General features: G+C 41.2%; 1 protein-coding gene across 4 annotated transcripts in view; it reads right to left on the bottom strand.

Annotated features, from left to right (window-relative positions):
- Nucleotides 1–20,649, bottom strand: part of LOC141085557 (transcriptional enhancer factor TEF-1-like) — a 91,605-nt gene that overhangs the window by 62,014 nt on the left and 8,942 nt on the right. Inside the window, exon 2 of one of the 4 annotated variants that reach the window (XM_073571008.1) lies at nucleotides 14,176–14,407. The exons of the other annotated variants lie outside the window; for them this stretch is intronic. The gene's annotated coding sequence lies outside the window, so the exon portion shown is untranslated. The remainder of the gene's footprint in view (nucleotides 1–14,175; nucleotides 14,408–20,649) is intronic. 4 annotated transcript variants of the gene reach the window in all.

Raw genomic sequence — 20,649 nt, 5'->3', positions numbered from 1 at the left:
CCGGCGCTAATGCAAGTCAATGGGGAAAAACTGGATCCGGCATTGCATTTTGCCGGATCCGGTTTTACAAAAAAAAGCCGGATCGCGCCTGAAGGCAAAAAACTGATGTGTGAAAGAGGCCTATACTGAAATTGGACAAGTCGAATACTTATCTTTCCCGACATCATCTATAGGGGAAGAGTCAAGGGGCACCTGTATGCATTAGACTGTTGGCCAAGACAGTCAATATCGGCAGGTTCCAATGATGTTATTCTTCTGTGCATAAGAACCTTTATTTATGATCATCTTCCTATTACCCAGCTCATGAAGATAGGTGGGGGGCTGTTAGCAAATGCTGGAAGTTGTAGTTTTGCAACGGTGAGGGATCACTGCCATAAAGAAATAGTCTTTGAGCTTTACTGTTGACACTAGAACAAAATATCAGGCTGCTGTAATCATGACTGTGGGAAATAAGCCAACCATTTTCCCAACTAACTGAAAGAGAAAGCATTCAGAGGAGGTATGCAGAAGAAATATCTGGAATTCTGCAGGGGACAGGTAACACACACTGTTAGATCATTGTGACACCGCTATCCTGCAGGTTACCAGACAGTTATTTACCAAAATAAAGCACTGAACTTCAGCCAAACCTCGAGGAACGAGGACAACATCCAGGGTTTGCTCTTACTCATCTGAGTATAAAGCAATGCCATTGTCTAAACTCACTGTAAGCAGGCATTATGTAGTGTAGACAACAAGGCCTCAGACACATGGAGTTCCTGAGTATACTGCTCCACCACATCCGGAGCCACCATATTATATATCAATTCCTAGGAAAGTTGAGTAATTAACAGTATTATAACTAACACAACTGTCATCAAGATTTTCCAGGTCACGTCAAAACAAAAATATGCATCATCCCATTGTTCTACATGCTGAAAAGTGAAGGAACTTTGTTCAAAACTCTTAGAAAGGTAGACCAAAAACAGTCATATTGGTGATCAGATTTAGACACAGTTTTGGCATTTTAAAGGAATTTTTCCACAATACCAACTCGACACCAATAAAATTTAATAGGAGATTAGTTGTTGTTCGCTAGGGATCCGACTGTCTGGAGATGCTGTATCATCACTCCATTTAAACAGGGGACACCAGAGCCCCGTTCTTGGGATTTGACCCCCAGTATTCAGCGACTTATCACCTTTGCTATGGACAGATGATAGGTGGGTCAACAACTCTACTAAAGCCCTAACAATCCCTATTATAAGTTGAAGGGATTCATCAGAATTTGGTTGGGAACCATAATAGAGGTCATGGCTTCTTCTTAACTCTTTGTTACTATTAGACATGGTCCCTTGTCAATGTACCCTGATGGAAGCAACAGTTAAATAAATTATTTGGGTAAAATGATCCATATATCATGTCAAACAAACATTACAGGAATACTCTGAAGAAAACTATTGTGCCTTGTCCGGAAGCTAAGTGAATGGAGCAAAAGGCTACTTTCTGAACACTCATACTTGGCAAAACAGTTTGCCCTAAGTTTTCCTTTATAATACTATTTATTATTATTAGTTACCGGAGCAGCAATATAACAGCCTTTAGGCAGGAACTACACAGCGATACGCAGTATGTGACAGGCAAGTCTCAGATAAGTAGATGACCAAAAACATTTATAAAACAGGAAATAGAATACATTTGGGATCATTTGCGACTGTCTTGCGGTAGGTCACAATGTGACACCATAGCGCTCCGATGTTATCAATGAGAGAGATGCTGTCAGACTCATCAGGAGAAGTCGAGGAGCACACGGTTAATTCTCTCCTCCGACATCATTTGGGCTCAGCCAACTCTAGTCTCATCTGTATGTAGGACTTAAGTTTGAGAGTTGTCTTCTATATATGGCATAGTGGGTAAATTCCAGATTGCTGGGGTCAGACCACTGTGGTTCTTACCGATCCTGAAAACCAGAGAACTGAAGAGCCTCCTGTTAATGGTGTGGTAGTTAAAAAGGCAATTTTCTGCTCTATTCATTCTTAATGGGACTACAGGAGATAGCCGGACGCAGTGAAGTGCTCGGTAAGGGTACCGTCACACTTGGCGATGCGCCAGCAATCCCGACAACGATGCGACCTGGTAGGGATCGCTGGTGCGTCGCTACAAGGTTGCTGGTGAAATGTCAAACAGTCAGATCTCAACAGCGATGCACCAGCGAACCGGAACGATACGACGGTCGTTGGGACCCTGTCTCTCAGACCTGTAGTATTGAGGTTGTTCGTCGTTGTCCCTGTCAAACACAGCGATGCATGCTGGCCAGTGGGACACCAGCGATCAAAAAATGGCCCAGGACATTCGAGCACGATCAGCAACATCGCAGCAGGGGTCCGATCGCCACTATGTGTCACACGTAGCGAGATCGCAAAATTGGTGACGCAACAGCAATCTCACTATGTGAAACTGGGGACTTTAGTCTTTGACTCTCCCATAATAATAAGGCAACATGGTGGCTCAGGGGTTAGCACTATTGCTTTGCAGTGCTCGTTCCTGGTTTCAAATCACACCAAGGACAACATCTGCCATGAGTTTGTATGTTCTCCCCGATTTTGTGTGAGTTTCCTCCTGGTTTTCCAGTTTTCTCCCACACTCCAAAGACATACTGATAGGAAATCTAGATTATGAGTCTCAATGGTGAGAGAGATGATGTCTGTAAAGTGCTGTGGAATTAAAAGGCACTATATAAGCAAGTAAGATAAATAATAATAAGAATGAATGAAGCTGCAATGCGCATGATTGACCTCCTCTCAATTCACATGGGCTTCTTCAGGGCCCTTATTCCCTAGACTGGTTCTCTGGATGTTTTCAGGATTGGTGGGGGCATGTCATGCATCTGGATTTGAACCCTTGCCTGTGCTTTGTGGTCGGCTTCTCTGTCCCCCGAGCCACATTAGATACACCTTTTCTCCTGGTGTTTAGTTTCTGTTATCCTTGCTTTAGTCTTTCCAGGGTAACAGATGTTTCTTTTACTCACTTTGGGATCTCTTTCAATTTCACCACACTTTCCCTTCTGTAGGTAATTTGCAGTCTTCTCTGTCCTTTGATTCTTTAGGAGGAACGTGAAGGAATTACTAAAGACTGCGGGGTCAAGATCTCTAGTCTGTACAGGAACTGGCAAAGTCAGTTGCAGTTTTAATTGTGTTACCTATTTTCCAGAGTGAGTTCCTATACTATCATAACAGGACCCCAGTGGTCACACTCCTATAAATCAAGAAGTTGTCCATTACTGAATGGCTTGGGCATTACTTTCAGACTCTAGAATACCCCTTTAAATAACACATAGTTGGTAAAGGGCTGGAGCTCCAGGCTACACCTGTGAATATATGTGCAACTACCCTTGTGAGTTACTTGTTTTGAAAGACAATGTTGTCACTATGAAGGCTGTATCCTAACGTGAATGACTGAAAACATGATGCAAAACACGATGAAAAGAAATAAAAGAATTACAAAATGCAAGTACAGGGTATTTGCCACACCTCGGTCTCCCCCTGCTTTCCATCCCCCACTTCCACCCACACCATGGGCAGCCTGTCAAACAGCACTGACACGCCAGACCTCCTGTTCTCCAATCTTAGCTGCAGAACAGGTGGACTTGCCCAGGGCAGCTGCTCCACACAGGATCTGGTGATACAGGACGGAGATTATAGTGAATAGAGTGCACCAAGGGCGAAGCGGAGGACACTTATATCTGTAAAAGGGGAATCAAAGTTTAACACTGCATTCAGCCAATATGCCTGTATTATTCTAATTAGAAAGAAAAACCTAAAATAAAAAAAATTATAAAAATATGGGTAATAAAAAAATTTAGTTATAAGGAAAAAAAATTCCGTAAACTTGATATCAAGTCATAAAAAAAGTACAAATAAGCAGATGTATAAAATCCAGATCTCAACTGTGTTTGTGTCATAGTCAACATATCGACAAATTGAGTTTCAATCCAGCAAGGCTCCACGTGGCCTTGGACATGTTAATTCTTTGATTGGGTTGTTGTAGGCTTGCATCACAGCATGTAAGGTATGGCAGGCACCCAGTTGTATCCTGTTGGACCACTTCTGATGCACCTGGATTGGAATGTGTCCAGTCAATGAGCTGCACATGCTACTACATCTAGGCATTAAAACATAAAGAATTCCCAGAGATGAGATAGATATTTGTTTACAGTTTCTGGAACATTTTTTTTCCAATTATCACATCTGCAAAGGATATTTGGTTACTCCCATTAAGTATGTATTTCCTATGTAAGCAATTCCTGGAGGAGGAAAAAAAAATAATTTCACTATTCCATTCAACATTCCGAATAATTAGGAAACACTTGTTCAGTCAAAAAGACTTGACACATTTAGGCATTGTGCACATGGCAGAGGTAGAGTCCTTAAGGCCCATGGAGACGAGTCAATAATAGGGGAACATTATTTTCAAGGAGTGGAATCCTATCTGAGCACCCTTTTACAAGGAGTGATGTATATATTGATACAACCTCTAGATCGATGGGGAGAGTTGACAATTAAGACCACCAATGATGGCCATAATGGGGCACTTTATGCCTACTAGAATGAAGCAAGCATCAGTGTACATGCTCATTCCCTTTGTACAGCACTCAGGCAGTCGTATAGAGAATCAATGGCGCTGGGGTTGAGCATGAGCACTGCTGCTCCATTCTAACAGGACTAAAAGTGCCACTTTCTGGTGATCATTGGGCATCCTGGTTGATCTAGAAGTTATTGCCTATCCTCTGGATCGGTAATAACTTCTTTCCTGTCGGAATACCCATTAAGGAGGCATATTTTGCTTTAAACAATAGGATCTTATGAAATACATTAATGCAAAATGATATATGAAAGAAAGTATCCTGATGTGACTCCAATTTTACAAGGAGGTTCCTTATGGCACCATTGGAAAAAATTGGGTGACGCAATATCCTCTGTGCCACTTCAGCTAAGAATCGTAGTATACGTATGACTGCCGATGAGATACAGTGAATATCTCTAACCAATGTGATAATACTAAAGAAAGAAAAAAACAATAAAACACTACAAGAACCAAATGATGAGTATTTTTTCATTCTACGGTACGTATACTTTTTATAATATTGATACATTATACTTGATTTACATTTACAAACTTAACATGGAGAAAACTAAAACCAGAAAGGAGCTCAATGTCTATTTGTCTCATGTTTCCGGCTCTCTGGTCTCTCATCTGCTCTTTCCTGCCAAATCTGTGTTTTATTCTCCCATTTAAACATGCTGGTCTCCACTCTCCTTTGTGCAAAGAACTGTCAAACATTCTAAACAATAAAGTTTCCATGCCAAATATATACAATGTTCAGATGGTCTCAACATTGTTTCCCCCAGTCATGGGACTTGGGAGCATCACTGGCTACATGAAATTTATGGTAATTTATAGCCCCCCCCATGGTGCTTCAGTTCTCTTCACCAAACACACATGGTTCAATTACAATGTGCTGTCTTGTAGAAAGAAGATTCTTATTGGAACTAGAAGACCAGTAATGGAAGCATACTAGAGTGGTGTCTCCTTTAAATTCTAAAAAATTGAAAATAGCATTGTACTGAAGCCGGTGGTCCAATTGGGAAAATTTGGGCAAAAATGGAGCAAAGCAAAAAGTAATAATAAGTAAAACAAGAAAAAATATTCGTTCTGCGGAGAAGCTATTTTCTGCAAATATAATACTTTCTGGTGTCTTTATAGAACCCAAAGCATAATAAATGCAATATGTAAAAATAACAACAAAAAATCCTTTTACTCATATCACCGCTCACATCTTTGACCCCTCCGGTCCTCCCCAGTCATCATGTCATCATCACTCATCTGGTCCTCCTCTCAAATTCTGATACCCGCTTTTTGCCCTTATATTCCCGGACTTCTCACATTGAGCTGGTTTTTCTGGCTGTGAAGAGTTGTGGGAGGATTCTGTGCAAGCACGTGAAAGGTCATGACACCATGACCTTGTGTGCGCATGCGCAGAAACATGCCAGGCCAAATCACAGCGGGAAGTCCTAGGTCACTGTTAGAGGTCTGGGGATTTCAGCGCTAGCAGCGGGGGGATCAGAAGATGCAACAAGGACTGAATGGATGACAGTGAGGAGTGGAGCTGCCGGACAGGTGAGCCCTAAAGGGCCAGTCACACTAAGAGATATCGCTAGCAATATCGCTATAACTAGTGACGTTATAGCGATATTGCTAGCGATATCGCTGCATGTGATACTTACCTATGACCGGCTCCCCTGCTGGTTATCGCTGATCGCGCGAGTACGTCCTGGACTGTTTCTCGTCGTCTGCTTCCTGCGGCGCTTCCTGCTGTGAAGACGAGTGACGCGTGGAGGCGGCCGGGAGGACGCAGGATCGCCGTGTCTGACAAGTAAGTAGCGACCCCCGTCCCTAGCGATGTCGCTGGTGAGATCTGCCTGTGTGGCAGCTCACTAGCGACCACTTAGCGATGTACCAGCGATCCTGACCGCGTCATATCGCTGGTCAGGATCGCTGGTACATCGCTAAGTGTGACAGTACCTTAAGACGAGTATTAGGATTTTTTTGTTTACCTTTTGACCTCTTTTACCTCTGGAACATCTTTTACCTTTTTACTCCTCTGTTTCTCATCTTCTGATCAATGCCCTTAGTGATGAAATTACCAGGCCTCTAACAGTGACAAGAACAGACTTTCGGCTCTGATCAGGGCCTGGGATGCATGTGCAATCAAGGTCATGGTGCATGTCCTGCTATTGTGACCTTTCACGTGCTTGTGCAGAACCTTTCTAGGCTTAATTAGATCCGGAAGTCCCAGGTCACTGAGAAAGGCTCAGAGATCTCAGCGCTAGAGGAGCGTAGAGATAGAAGAGATAAGCGATAAGGTGAGTAAAAGGATTTTTTTTTAACCTGTTGATGACCTTCTATGGTTCATAAAAATGGTGGCCACCATCTTGTTGAATCCATCAAGAAGTGAATTACTAGAAATATGCATATTAGCGAATGCAGACTTTTGAACAATTTGAGCATAATTCAGTTAAAAATATCAATTAAGACATAACCATACTGAAGGTTACAATGTGTGAATTTTTCTGCTTAGTAACTTTTTGATTGAAATTTTTCTATATTTTATTATGTCAATCACTTTGCTTCTATTTTCATTTCTCATTTTCTCTTGCATTGATTTATAAGATTTTAATGTACAATAAAAAAACAGCCCTAAATTAAATTTTATCAAAATTCTTATTATTTATATATTCATATTTTTTTTATATATATTTCTAGAAATAGATTCCACATGGAGGAAAACACTTCCCAAAAATAATCAACATTTTTTTTTTTAATTCATCCATTACATAATTAATTTTGTATTTAATTTGTAGACATTACCATAAATATATTTTTTTTCCTTAATTTTTTTTCATGCTATATATGTGAAAAAAAGATAAGATCTGAAAATGAGTATATATATATATATATATATGAATTCTGTTTGAAAGTTGTGAAGGGCAAACATCCTTTATTTTCACAGAATAACATAAAAAGTAAGGGGGCAAAGTATGATGGACTTTAATTGAGCACAAATATCACTTTCATTATATTCTAAGAGTGATAATATAATGAATACAAAGACGACTGATTATCACCAAAATCAAAAAAAAATTCTAAAAAAATTATATAAAATGTTAAAGAGTCAAATAATAATTTTATTTTTTTTAAAAAGGTGCACAATTCTTTATATATATCAGATCTTTTGGCAAATAAACACAAGCGTTATCCTCGGTGCAGATTGCTCGGCTCAGTGGTGTAAACTACAATGTTTAACCAGTGAGACAAGCAGATTTTTTGGCAGCATAGTAACTTGTACACAAAGAGCAGCGGAGAACAAATCACAGACCAGGAAGGGTAGTGGGACTGTGGAAAGATCTAGAAGCTCAGCACCAGACCTTCCCACTATAACTTTTTTTCGCTTGCTCTCTCAGAGGCAGGAAGTGGTTACAGATAGAAATCTTAGCTTCTCTCCCAGCCAGGCAGAATCATGGCTCGACTTTTATTCACCAGGAGTTAGTTTTGGAAAACAATGACGTTTCCTGTTCTGAGGAGACATACAGATTCACAGCTAAAGTAAATTTTGGATATTCTCACATCATACGTTTACTGCCTTGTTTATGGCTACTACCGGGGTTTGGGCTGAGGCTCCATTCCATTTTAGAAATGAAGAAACTTGCCCTTGTAATTTGCCCAAAATCATCAGTCACCACTATTGTTTGTCTTCTTTATTTCTTGAAGACATTTTCTCATTTCTCTCAGTAAAGGCCCTCATACACATTAGGCTAATGTTGGTCGAACCCTCCGTAATGCGTATGGGGCCCCGGACAACTGATAGTTGGAGGAGATGTCGCTCAACATGTCCAATTTTGATGATTGCTTTGTTTTCCAGGAGGTAAACCATGGTCAGACATGTCTGGCTTTCTCATAGACACCACAGGAGCGCTCGGCCAAATGAGAACTCCTGCGTATGGGAGAGATGGCTGTCAGCTGAAGATTTGTTCGGCCATCTGATTGTAGGCAGTAATTATGCAACCACCAGAATGAAGCGAACCATGAATAAAATAAAAATGTAGCAGACCAAAATTGCAGAGCAATATTAAATTAAATTCAGGAAGCAATCCAATATTTTAATATGTCGGTCACGCCCCTGGAAGAAGCTGAAGGGCGAAACGTGCGTCGGGGAGCACGGAGCTGATATCAGACCACGGGCACCATTGTTTTCATCACTTTAAGGAGGTAATGCTACCCATGCTTTTTGATATGGATCCTATCTGGGAATGGGTTATGTTTCTTGTATGCCTGAATCACATTTGAAATAAGGGGTCACACTTAGTTTGTGAGTATATACAGATTATTCTTACTGGGAAATCAACATAATAGATGCTTTAAGCACTTATTTAAATGGGTATTTCTCATTGTGAGGTGAAAAATAGGTATTCATATTACATTTCAATTGTGACAGGCTTATATTAAAATATTGGATTACTTCCTGAATTTAATTTAATATTGCTCTGCAATTTTGGTCTGCTATTGTTCCCCCTTGGGGTATGTTTATGTGCATAATGGATATGTGGCCTTTTTTTATGTATCTTTTTAATCTCTCCAATAAATATTAATTTTTAATTTATTCATGGTTCGCTTCATTCTGGTGGTTGTATAATTACTGCCCTTTCGTTCTGTATTTAATGCTTGGAAGTGCCATTTGGTAATTTTTGGGACACTTTGCTGATTAATCTTGCCATTTAATTGTGTATGGTCAGCTTAAGGGTACCGTTACACTTAGCGACGCACCAGCGATCCCGACAACGATACAACCTGGTAAGGATCGCTGGTGCGTCGCTAAATGGTCGCTAGTAAGCCGTCAAACAGTCAGATTTACCCAACGACGCAGCAACGATCCAACGATCCGTATAACGATCTCGGCGGTCGTTGGGACTTTGTCACACAGCAGCAATTTTGACGACTCCCGCCTGCGTCCATGATTTCTGAGTCGCTAATGAGATCGCTCGTCGGTGTCAAACACAGCGATGCGCGCTGGCCAGCGGGACATCAGCGGTCAAAAAATGGCCCAGAACATTCGAGCACAATCAGCGATCACAATCTCACATAGCAATCTCGCTATGTGAGACGGGGCCTTAAGACTTCATGCCAATCAATACCTGTTTGAGGTCCCAATGTACATTGAAGGGGTTGTTCTACACCTTCCGAACCTGCATTGTTTTAGCAATGTCGGCACTCTGTTTCCAGGTGGTCCTATGAAGTCATCTGCTTTGAAGGATTCCTGAAAGGTTGCAGGGAATCCGCGTCCACTGACTTCTGTCACGTGACCACTACAGCCAGAGTACCTTGACTGTTAGTAAAGAGAGAGCTGGCATCATAGAAACGGCATCAGTTTGGGAGATAAGTATGTTTTTTTTATTTTATTTGTTGCATTTATCAGCTAAGAAGGGGTTGTCCAGTAGCGGAAACCACCTTTAAACTGGCTATACATATTAGCCTTATGTCTGCCAAAGCCGCAAATATCGACGGGTTTTGCCAACAGTCTAATGTGTTTGGGGGCAAAAAGATAGCCTGAAGTCATGTCCAATTTTGCGCTACTGATCGCATTGTTGTCTCTGAGATAATCCACCATGCAATCTGTCATTTGGTGACTTTCTCACAGAGAACAAAGGAGCGCTCTGCCGAACGAGAGTTCCTGTGTATGGGAGAGGCCGACATGGCTGTCAGCTGGACGATCTCTTAGCAGACAACTATCTAATGTGTATGGCTGGTCTTAAATTCATTATTCTGCAGGATTGGTAGACCATCTAATGTGTATGAGGGTCTCCTGGTTCTCTCCCAACATACGGCATCAGGGCAGAGAAGAAGCGGTACAGCGGAATTCCAATATCCAATCTTTGGTTCTTCACAAAGATAAGCCACTAATCTTTGTCTCTCTTATAGAAAACACAGGAAAGTTTAGTTGAGCCAAGAGTTGTAGTGTATTGAAGAGTCCTCAGAGATACTGTAGCTTTCAGCTAAATGATCATTTTAATGTGAATGGGGGGCTTTAACTTAAACCTCTTGAATGGCATCGGCACTGGAGGTGAGTATAGGTATTCTCATTTTACAAGTGGGAGACATAGTAATTGAGAAGTGGTTTAAGTTAAGAATCTCCAAAAAAAAGAAAAATTGTATCATGGCTAGAGATATTAAGCAAAGGGACCTTTAGTACCTAGGGGAGCAGACCATTGAGGAACTAAAGTTATCGACCATGAGTTGCCCAATTTACAGTTCTCCGATTATCTACAACAAAACATCTGAAGTCTACGGTGTCCCAGAGAACTGTACCTCTAAGTCTGGGAAATTCTTCTCATTCGTGAGGTTGTCATAGAGCAGAGAATATCAGACCGAGGTAAAGAACACAACAAGTTACAGAAAGCATGAAGTGTTGCCTGGAAAGATATCGTGTCACTTCCTAAATGACTCAGTCATAGCGGGAGAACAATGACAGGATGTGAGGAGATGTGTTCAGTGCACATGAGCTGGAGTTCTGGACTTCTTAGAATAAATTCTGGGTTAATTTACAGAAGAAGCAGGTATCTACAGTACTTCATAGCAAAACAAGAAAAAAAGAAGCCCGACTGTGTCCAACATGGGTTCAAACAAATGCCACCTCTTATTATTGGAATTACACCCTTATCCACCATTAAAACTAAAAGAAAGCCCACATCGGTAAAAGGCTGGCGTGTCGAAATTAACAAAGTTTTAAATTAATTAACCCATACAATTAAAGCCGTACAAAAAAAATCCAAAAGATAGAATTGAGGGCTTTTTTGTCACTCACTTCACCTCCATAAATATATGCAATAAAAATGATCATATATAAACTTTTGGTTTTTTTTTCACCAGTAAGAAATGAAGCCAGTTTGGTATCATCATAATCGCACTGGCCTGGAAATTCATGTTGACAAGTATTTTTTTACCGCACAGCAAAAACTTTAAAAGCAAATGGCGGAATTGGATTTATTCGCTACAGGTTTATTCTGCACTGCAGGGAGGGCCCCACATTCAATTTTTGCCTCGGGAAGCTGGAAAAATAAAATCTACCCTAGAAATAACTCTTTCAAAGTGTTGCAATAACATACAATCAGAGTTGTGAGAAAGTTCAGACTCCAGTCCATCGGTCTGCACATCCATGACAGTCTGTAGTATGGAGTCCAGGGACAGAATGCAGGGTGCTATAAACATGTCCTGCAGGCTGCTGATAGCCCATAATTTACTGTAGTTGTTCTTCTAGGCCATTATGGGAACACAACAACTGATAAAAGCAGTGATTTCAACACTAAAAGAACCAATAATGGTGTAAAGTTCATTCCATTGTTACCAACCTTAGTTTTGCCCCCTTCCCCAGGACCAACCCATCCCCATTCAAAAATTCCCATAGGAGGATCCAGCCCTTTAAGGCCCAAATCATGCTAATTTGCCAGGTCTGTTTTCAAAAACTTGGGACAATCCTAGCAAATACAGGTCAAGTAGCATGTATGTCCCTTTCTGGACAAACAAGAAATATGCTGTCTGCAGTCTCCAAACGATATGGGGGGGCCAAACGATCATATTCATAGTCTCTTGTCCTCATTCAATTTGCATTGTCCCATGTAAAAGGGCCTGTAAATGAGTGCCAAGTGATGCCCATTAGGGCAGGTGCAGACGTGCCTATTTGCTGTTCGTTTGCGATCCGATAAAAGATTGGATCACATTTGGACCAATGTTAGTTTATGGGACCATGCACATGTCCGATTTTTTCCTCGTACAAAAACTTTCCAAGGGAAAAAAAAAAAATCGCTGCATGCCTGAGTGTGATTCAATATTCAGATCAATGAGTCCGTGAAAAACATTGGACTGCACTCGGATTACATCTGAGTGCAGTCCAATTACCACACGGAATGTAAAAGATGGAAGGATTTTTTTGTCCATCGTCTTCTCATCCAAGAGAATGGGAGCATGTTATGCTGACACTGATCAAACTCTGAGTGCCTCTTGCATGAATGGCCAGATTCTCTTGGGAGAGACTCTACGGCTGTCTATCCTTGCCATTATGGCTAGAAATCTGTCCGTATAAACCTGCCTTAATACTATAGTGCTTAAAGAGGTTGTCCACTACTTTTACATTGATGACCTATCCATAGGATAGGTCATCAATGTCTGATTGGGGGAGGTCTGACGCCCGCCACTGCCGACGATCAGCTGTTATCAGCGGCAGCTGCCGCAAGTACTTACCGAGCTGCTACTTGAAGTGGCCTTGGCTTGGTACTGCACATCCACCTACAATTCAAATGGATAGGAATGTGTAGTACCCTCTACCAGTAGAGAGAACGGCACGGTAAGTACTTCCTGCCAGCAGCCACCGCCACCAATAACAGCTGATTAGCTGATTAGACATTGATGACCTAACCTGAGGATAGGCCATCAAGGTAAAAGTAGTGGACAACCTCTTTAACTTCATTCAGGCCAGACTTATATATATCTGTCTAAAGGAAAATTTGGGTTCAACCTAAATTATCAATGTTAAAATTTCCACCAGCTTTACTATTCACCTTTCTCTTGATTCACCCAATTATGTAACAATATGGTAGCATATTACCACATGTATGGGTATCATTACTTCTTAAGAGAGTGGAAAAGCTGAGCGACAAGCCAAGAAGCTTTTCCAATTTCATATTCCAATATAAAGAGATAAAACCTACAGAATGGTGTAAAAAAAAAACAACAAAAAAATTGCATTGCAACCCAGTACCTAAAGACTCACTCATCCTACAGCCAGGCAGACTGTGATTGTTATCTTTCAGAATGACAGAAATCTAAACACCCTTACCTTGCTGCACATCTGGACTTGCCCAGTTTTCTCAACCCCCTGGGGGTAGGTGAATAGATGGGGGATGGAAAGAGATGTTATCTGATTTGTGAAAGATCCCCTTGGGACAGAAGAAGAATGATAAGACAGCCAGAAGTTTTACAAGGTTGGTCTGGAAACTTTGATGTTTACCAGAAAACAAGAAAAGTTTATTAAAAATGTTAAAAATAAATTCAATGTCACATTGCACTGGAGATAGGTCGAGTTACAATATAACCGTGTGTTGGTACAAAAGTAGCCAGGCAACGCCGACACTTCCTGAAATAAGTTACCTGTGCTTGCGAACTATGAGCAAGAAGTCTCCTTGTAAATGTGACCAAACATGACTTGTACAGAGATCAGCAGCAGAACAACTCAATAGTGTATCGATAACCAAAAGGGCAAAATTGTGGAAAGAACGAGGAATGATGGAGGTTGTCTCGACAGTCCGGTGCCGAAAGGCGCCCAATAAAAGCATTACTAGACATGCCATGAGATGGAAAAGATGCCAATACACATTAGATGTAAACCTGCTCAGTGTCGGACTTGGATGCCAAAAATTCACTCTCGGAGACCACAGTTACATGTAAATATTACATTACACTCATTCACAGATTTACCGCTGCTTCTGTATAATAAGAAAATGGGTAGTTTGGTAAATGAATGATGAGAAGCTGCCATTTTATGTACATAGAGAATCAAACGTAATTGTGCCAACTAATAGGTGGATTTACCTGTTCTCCTACAGGCCAGTCCGAGCCCGAGTTCATTTTATTGTGGGGTCCTGACTCTACCCTAACAGCAGATGTCAGGGGAAAAGATGAAGCAGGCATGCCTAATCCTTTGCTCTTGTTGAAGATTGTCTACTGCCAAAGTCCGGCCAAGGCTATTTCCTCTCTCCCCATTGAAAACACACTAATGGTATGTGTGCTGAATGTTTTTCTTCAGGCAGCTCCGCTCTGTAATCTACCAGAAAAAGCAAGTAAATGCTCAAATAAATGAAGAGTTGCATTTCTATGTAAAAACCACTCATAAGTTCTGGCATTTGAGCATCAACTGTTTCAGGTTTCCAACCACCCCAAGTTGCTAAAAAGAAATGACCCGTCAATTCTTCGAGCTTCTTCTGCTCTGTAAACACAACATACATTGAGGTACAAATCAATGATAAGACTCAAAAGACGACCGTAATTTTGAGTGCTTTGCCAGCATTTGTTCTTGAGAAACATTTAGTGGGTTCTTCATTTCTGAATGGAGCTAAAAAATCCATTTGTACAAATTCAAGGAAAAAAGGTACTCTACAAATGCTCAAAATAAAAAACAGCTGGTGACCAAAATTGTAGAAAAAGCACAAATTATAAAAACCTTACAAAAGATTTTTCAGGTAGAGAATTACAGGCGCGCAGCTGCCGATCAATTTCCGGTGATTTGACCCCTAGGATATTAAATCCTACATGGAAATGGAATCATTCAAATCCGCATTTTCAACACAACTTGGATAAAATAAAAAAACTAAAAAAAAAAAATAGAACATATCTAGTAAGCTGCTACATGGACAATTATTGAGACACAACAAGAAAACAGATTTGCAAAAATACTCTGCAGTAAAATATATGACAGTAATCAGCAAGTGCTGGATAACAAATACAGGGTATTTAGTCGATACTTTTTTTGCAAAAAAATGTATACCAAGCTGCTTCACTGCGTCAAGGTAACCCGTATTGAAGCAGTCCCTAGCTAATGTATTTAAAACCTGAACATCTGAACAGTGTCTAAAATGAATGGGATTCGGACAGGCACTTCTTAAGGGCCTGTCACACTAAGAGATATCGCTAGCAATATCGCTATAACTAGTGACGTTATAGCGATATCGCTGTGTCTGATACTTACCTACAACCCGCTCCCCCGCTGGTTATCGCTGATCGCGCGAAGAACGTCCAGGACTGTTTCTCGTCGTCAGCTTCCTGCTGGGGCTTCCTGCTGTGACGAAGAGCGACGCGTGGTGCAGGGCGGGAGGACGCAGGATCGCCTGGTGTGACAGGTAAGTAGCGATCCCCGACCCCAGCGATGTCGCTAGTGAGATCTGCCTGTGTGGCAGCTCACTAGCGACCACTTAGCGATGTACCAGCGATCCTGACCGCGTCATATCGCTGGTCCATCGTTAAGTGTGACAGTACCCTTAGTATGGGCTTGTGGTGCAAGACAGCTCCTTTGTGCATGCCACACAAGAGAGGGGTGGGGTCTCTCAAACCATGCTAGGCAAGGAAAAAGCGGATTAAAAAAAAGCGGATTGGACCCCTAGGAAATAAAATCCTACAAGGAAATGGAATCATTCAAATCCACATTTTCAGCACAACTTGGATAAAATAAAAAAAAAAATAAAAAAAAATAGAACATATCTAGTAATCTGCTACATGGACAATTATTGGTAGTGAAAGGCTGGAAAAAGTTGCTGAATGTGGATATGAAAACCGTGCGTGTACAAGAACTTTACACAGCTCAGTTCAAGCATCTGAATTTTCCGCCTTTTTTTCTGGAATGCTAAACATTTGGAATGTAACCAATTTCCTAAACAAGAAAAGATCCTCTGTCACGGAAAGCCAGCATTATGTCATATACTCTGCAGACAAAAAAAAAAAATGGTCACTTAAAGAATGCAGCTATGAAAAAAGCCGGAATTGTAGAGTGGAACTAAAAAAATAAAAAAAATTGAAATCTGCGCTCTATGATCAAACAAAACAATAACAGCGGAGTCGGCCATTTTATAGACAGAAGTCATGTTCAGCTTGGAAGTGATACAGAGGCTGGTTTCACACACATCTATAGTGAAACATTCTATGTCGTTCACACTGAGTTTGTAAAGTTTAAAATACAGCACTATCTGGGCGTAGGTTTATCTATTAGGATTTTTTTACATTTTTTTGGGGGGGAGTGATTTAACTGTAGGCTTTTCTATAGGATGTAAAAAAACATTGAAATTCTCTGGGTTTTTTCACAAGCCTTCATAAAAGCTGGAAAAAAGTGTGCGCAAGAGATCTCTAAATGAAAAATATAAAAAAATAAAGCACATGGAATTTGCTTACCATGCATACCCAACACTATTCACCTGTGTTGGTCCATCTTAGCATTCATTTAGAGGAGTTGTCCAGGACCATTTTATTTTTTTTACTATAGGCCTAAACACTAAAAGAGCTAACCATCTGCTGGGTCTCTCTCGTGTCTGTTCAGATCGGTCATCGACTGCTCCAGTAGGAGATTCAGGTGCTCTATGTGGAGTGACCGTTACGGCAGGCAATTCAAGGTGCTCCACGTCAATGAAAACGCTCATCTTCTTCTGGGGCATGACTGTCCATTGACAGCCGAATTCCCAGAGCTAGTCAATCAGCATGATGTTGGCAGTCGCTTCCCATCAACAGAGCAGAGTAGAAGAGAAGTAGCTGCTCTGTCAATGCAACAGAAGTAGCTCAATTGCCAGCAGGAGTGGTCTATGCCACTCTGTGCCGGCAGAAATTGTCGCCAGTCACAACAGGCAGCTAGTTAGGTAGTTGCTAACAGTTTTTAGACTTGTAGTAAAAAGTGCTCGATAACCCCAATAACACCAATCCCATTTTATTTAATTTCTCACAACTGTAGACAACTCAAAAAGTGCGTTATACCACACAGAAACAGTAATTTGGTGCCCCATTTTCTTTGGCCCATTTGGGCAATTTTTTAGCTTGCGGTAAACAAGTATCACCATCAAGAAACAACATTATTACCCCTTCGGGAACCAGATAGCTCATTTTGATAAGTGCATAGCTTCCACTATGCACTTTTTGGATGTAAAAGCTCTTCAACAGCTTCTAAAGGATCACTCATGAAAATTACTCCGCGAATTGCAATTGGCCTCCCATTACTCATTTTGTAGTTTCTAAGAAAGCCGGAGCCATCTTGACATTGTGCACACAAAATCATATTTTGTTACCATTTTTTTAGGAAAATACCTATGTACAGTAAATATTAAAGCACAGCTTACCCTCTAGAGACTCCTTTGATCTCATGACTTTCATCACCAGTTTTTGCTCTCACCCTGAAGACATGGTGCCTTCCCTCAGGCATCTCTACAGTGCGGGCCTATAGATTAGGCTCTCACCCCCTCTCCACCCACACAGGTTGCAGACAACATGTCACCAGGGAGAAAGGTTTTTGTTTAATTAAACAGATCACTGGGACATTTGCTGAAAAAGCAGAATATGCCATTTTTAATTAGACACCGACAGGCATGGGAAAAAAAGGGAAAAGACGCCTGACCTTATGCTTGAAAAATAGGTGCTGCTCTGCCATTCACGTAGCTGGATATCTATTATTAAATATTAGACCTCCGTCAGTTTTTGGTGTTCGGCTTGTAAAAAACGCTATTATGTATTTTTAACAAGCTTTTTTGCATATTTTTACATGCATTTTATGTGTTTTTTTTATAAGTCAATGGTAAAATGCATGGAAAAGAGACCACGCTTAGACCGTGCTCTTTTTTTCAAAGTCACCAGCCATATAAAACTCATCAAAACTGAGCAAAATCATCATCAATATAGATGGTGAAACTATTTAAGAAGTGAAAAAAAAAAATAAAAACAGTCACAGTGTCCATGTAAAATGTTAGGTCACACAAAAGGCATTGTATCAAAGTCCACCTTCTATGTAAATCAAGATTGTCGAAAAGAGCTTCTATCTCAACCACACCCCCTCCCCATACACACGTTGGCTAAATTTGCCATTATCGATGGGCTTGGCCAGCAGGTTAATGTGTTTGAAGGCCCAGACAGATGATTGTCCGGGGAGGTCAGGATCCGGCATGTTCGATTTCAGACTGCCGATCCTTTTGATCTCCCGGAGATAAGCCAGAGATGTTTAGCAGTGGCTCTCTTACCGAATACAGGAGCGTTTGGCAGAGAGAATGCTCCCGGTGTACAGGTGAGACAGAGGAGATAGCTGCCGGCCAAACGATCGGCAAGACCATCTATTAGCTGACAGTCATCTAAGGTTTGTAAGGGGCTTTGTGGTGCTTTTAGGTAGAATGTATTGATATAGTAGTGTGATATTGGCAACATATCCATAGTTTAGACCCTGCCGATAACAATGATATTTATGCAGAATAAACTACTCAATTAACAGCTTACATGGGCCAATAATTGAGAACATACAGTGGGGCAAAAAAGTATTTAGTCAGTCAGCAATAGTGCAAGTTCCACCACTTAAAAAGATGAGAGGCGTCTGTAATTTACATCATAGGTAGACCTCAACTATGGGAGACAAACTGAGAAAAAAAAATCCAGAAAATCACATTGTCTGTTTTTTTTTTCATTTTATTTGCATATTATGGTGGAAAATAAGTATTTGGTCAGAAACAAGCAAACAAGATTTCTGGCTCTCACAGACCTGTAACTTCTTCTTTAAGAGTCTCCTCTTTCCTCCACTCATTACCTGCAGTAATGGCACCTGTTTAAACTTGTTATCAGTATAAAACGACACCTGTGCACACCCTCAAACAATCTGACTCCAAACTCCACTATGGTGAAGACCAAAGAGCTGTCAAAGAACACCAGAAACAAAATTGTAGCCCTGCACCAGGCTGGGAAGACTGAATCTGCAATAGCCAACCAGCTTGGAGTGAAGAAATCAACTGTGGGAGCAATAATTAGAAAATGGAAGACATACAAGACCACTGATATGCTCCCTCGATCTGGTGCTCCACGCAAAATCCCACCCCGTGGGGTCAGAATGATCACAAGAACGGTGAGCAAAAATCCCAGAACCACGCGGGGGGACCTAGTGAATGAACTGCAGAGAGCTGGGACCAATGTAACAAGGCCTACCATAAGTAACACACTACGCCACCATGGACTCAGATCCTGCAGTGCCAGACGTGTCCCACTGCTTAAGCCTGTACATGTCCGGGCCCGTCTGAAGTTTGCTAGAGAGCATTTGGATGATCCAGAGGAGTTTTGGGAGAATGTCCTATGGTCTGATGAAACCAAACTGGAACTGTTTGGTAGAAACACAACTTGTCGTGTTTGGAGGAAAAAGAATACTGGGTTGCATCCATCAAACACCATACCTACTGTAAAGCATGGTGGTGGAAACATCATGCTTTGGGGCTGTTTCTCTGCAACGGGGCCAGGACGACTGATCCGGGTACATGAAAGAATGAATGGGGCCATGTATCTTGAGATTTTGAGTGCAAACCTCCTTCCATCAGCAAGGGCATTGATGATGAAACGTGGCTGGGTCTTTCAACATGACAATGATCCAAAGCACACCGCCAGGGCAACGAAGGAGTGGCTTTGTAAGAAGCATTTCAAGGTCCTGGAGTGGCCTAGCCAGTCTCCAGATCTCAACCCTATAGAAAACCTTTGGAGGGAGTTGAAAGTCCGTGTTGCCAAGCGAAAAGCCAAAAACATCACTGCTCTAGAGGAGATCTGCATGGAGGAATTGGCCAACATACCAACAACAGTGTGTGGCAACCTTGTGAAGCCTTACAGAAAACATTTGACCTCTGTCATTGCCAACAAAAGATATATCACAAAGTATTGAGATGAAATTTTGTTTCTGACCAAATACTTATTTTCCACCATAATATGCAAATAAAAGGAAAAAAAAACAGACAATGTGATTTTCTGGATTTTTTTTTCTCAGTTTGTCTCCCATAGTTGAGGTCTACCTATGATGTAAATTACAGACGCCTCTCATCTTTTTAAGTGGTGGAACTTGCACTATTGCTGACTGACTAAATACTTTTTTGCCCCACTGTATATTCTCATGAATACTCCTTCGTCGATTGTCTTTTAGTCTAAATGCCCCTTTAGACTACGGGACTGATATTGGGTTTCGCATAGCCAACCTAACATACAGGCTACCAAAAAAGTTTATATCTTTAAAGTGACTGTCCATACTTTTGGACAAAGACTGCAGTCACTCTATGGGACTGCAGACTTATGAATCTTCAGAGTGCATACTGTCAGGATTCTCTGGTGCTGGCGCAGGGAGCGGGCAATCATGTGACTGCAAATATGTGATTTGCATATTTTTGGCCACATCCCGACTGGACATGTCGGACTTTTGCTAAATTCACTTGTATCAAATGAGGAAGCGCATATCTAGTTGGCATGTGACTGCATGTATGCAAATCACATACTTGTGGTTATGCAACCGCCAGCTCCCGGTGCCAAAAAGCA

Source organism: Dendrobates tinctorius, unplaced genomic scaffold, assembly GCF_039654945.1.
Source record: "Dendrobates tinctorius isolate UK_male_01 unplaced genomic scaffold, ASM3965494v1 ptg000028l, whole genome shotgun sequence".
Classification (NCBI taxonomy): domain Eukaryota; kingdom Metazoa; phylum Chordata; class Amphibia; order Anura; family Dendrobatidae; genus Dendrobates; species Dendrobates tinctorius.
The sequence above is the reverse complement of the archived record's forward strand: the minus strand, read 5'-3'. Positions and strand labels throughout refer to the sequence as shown.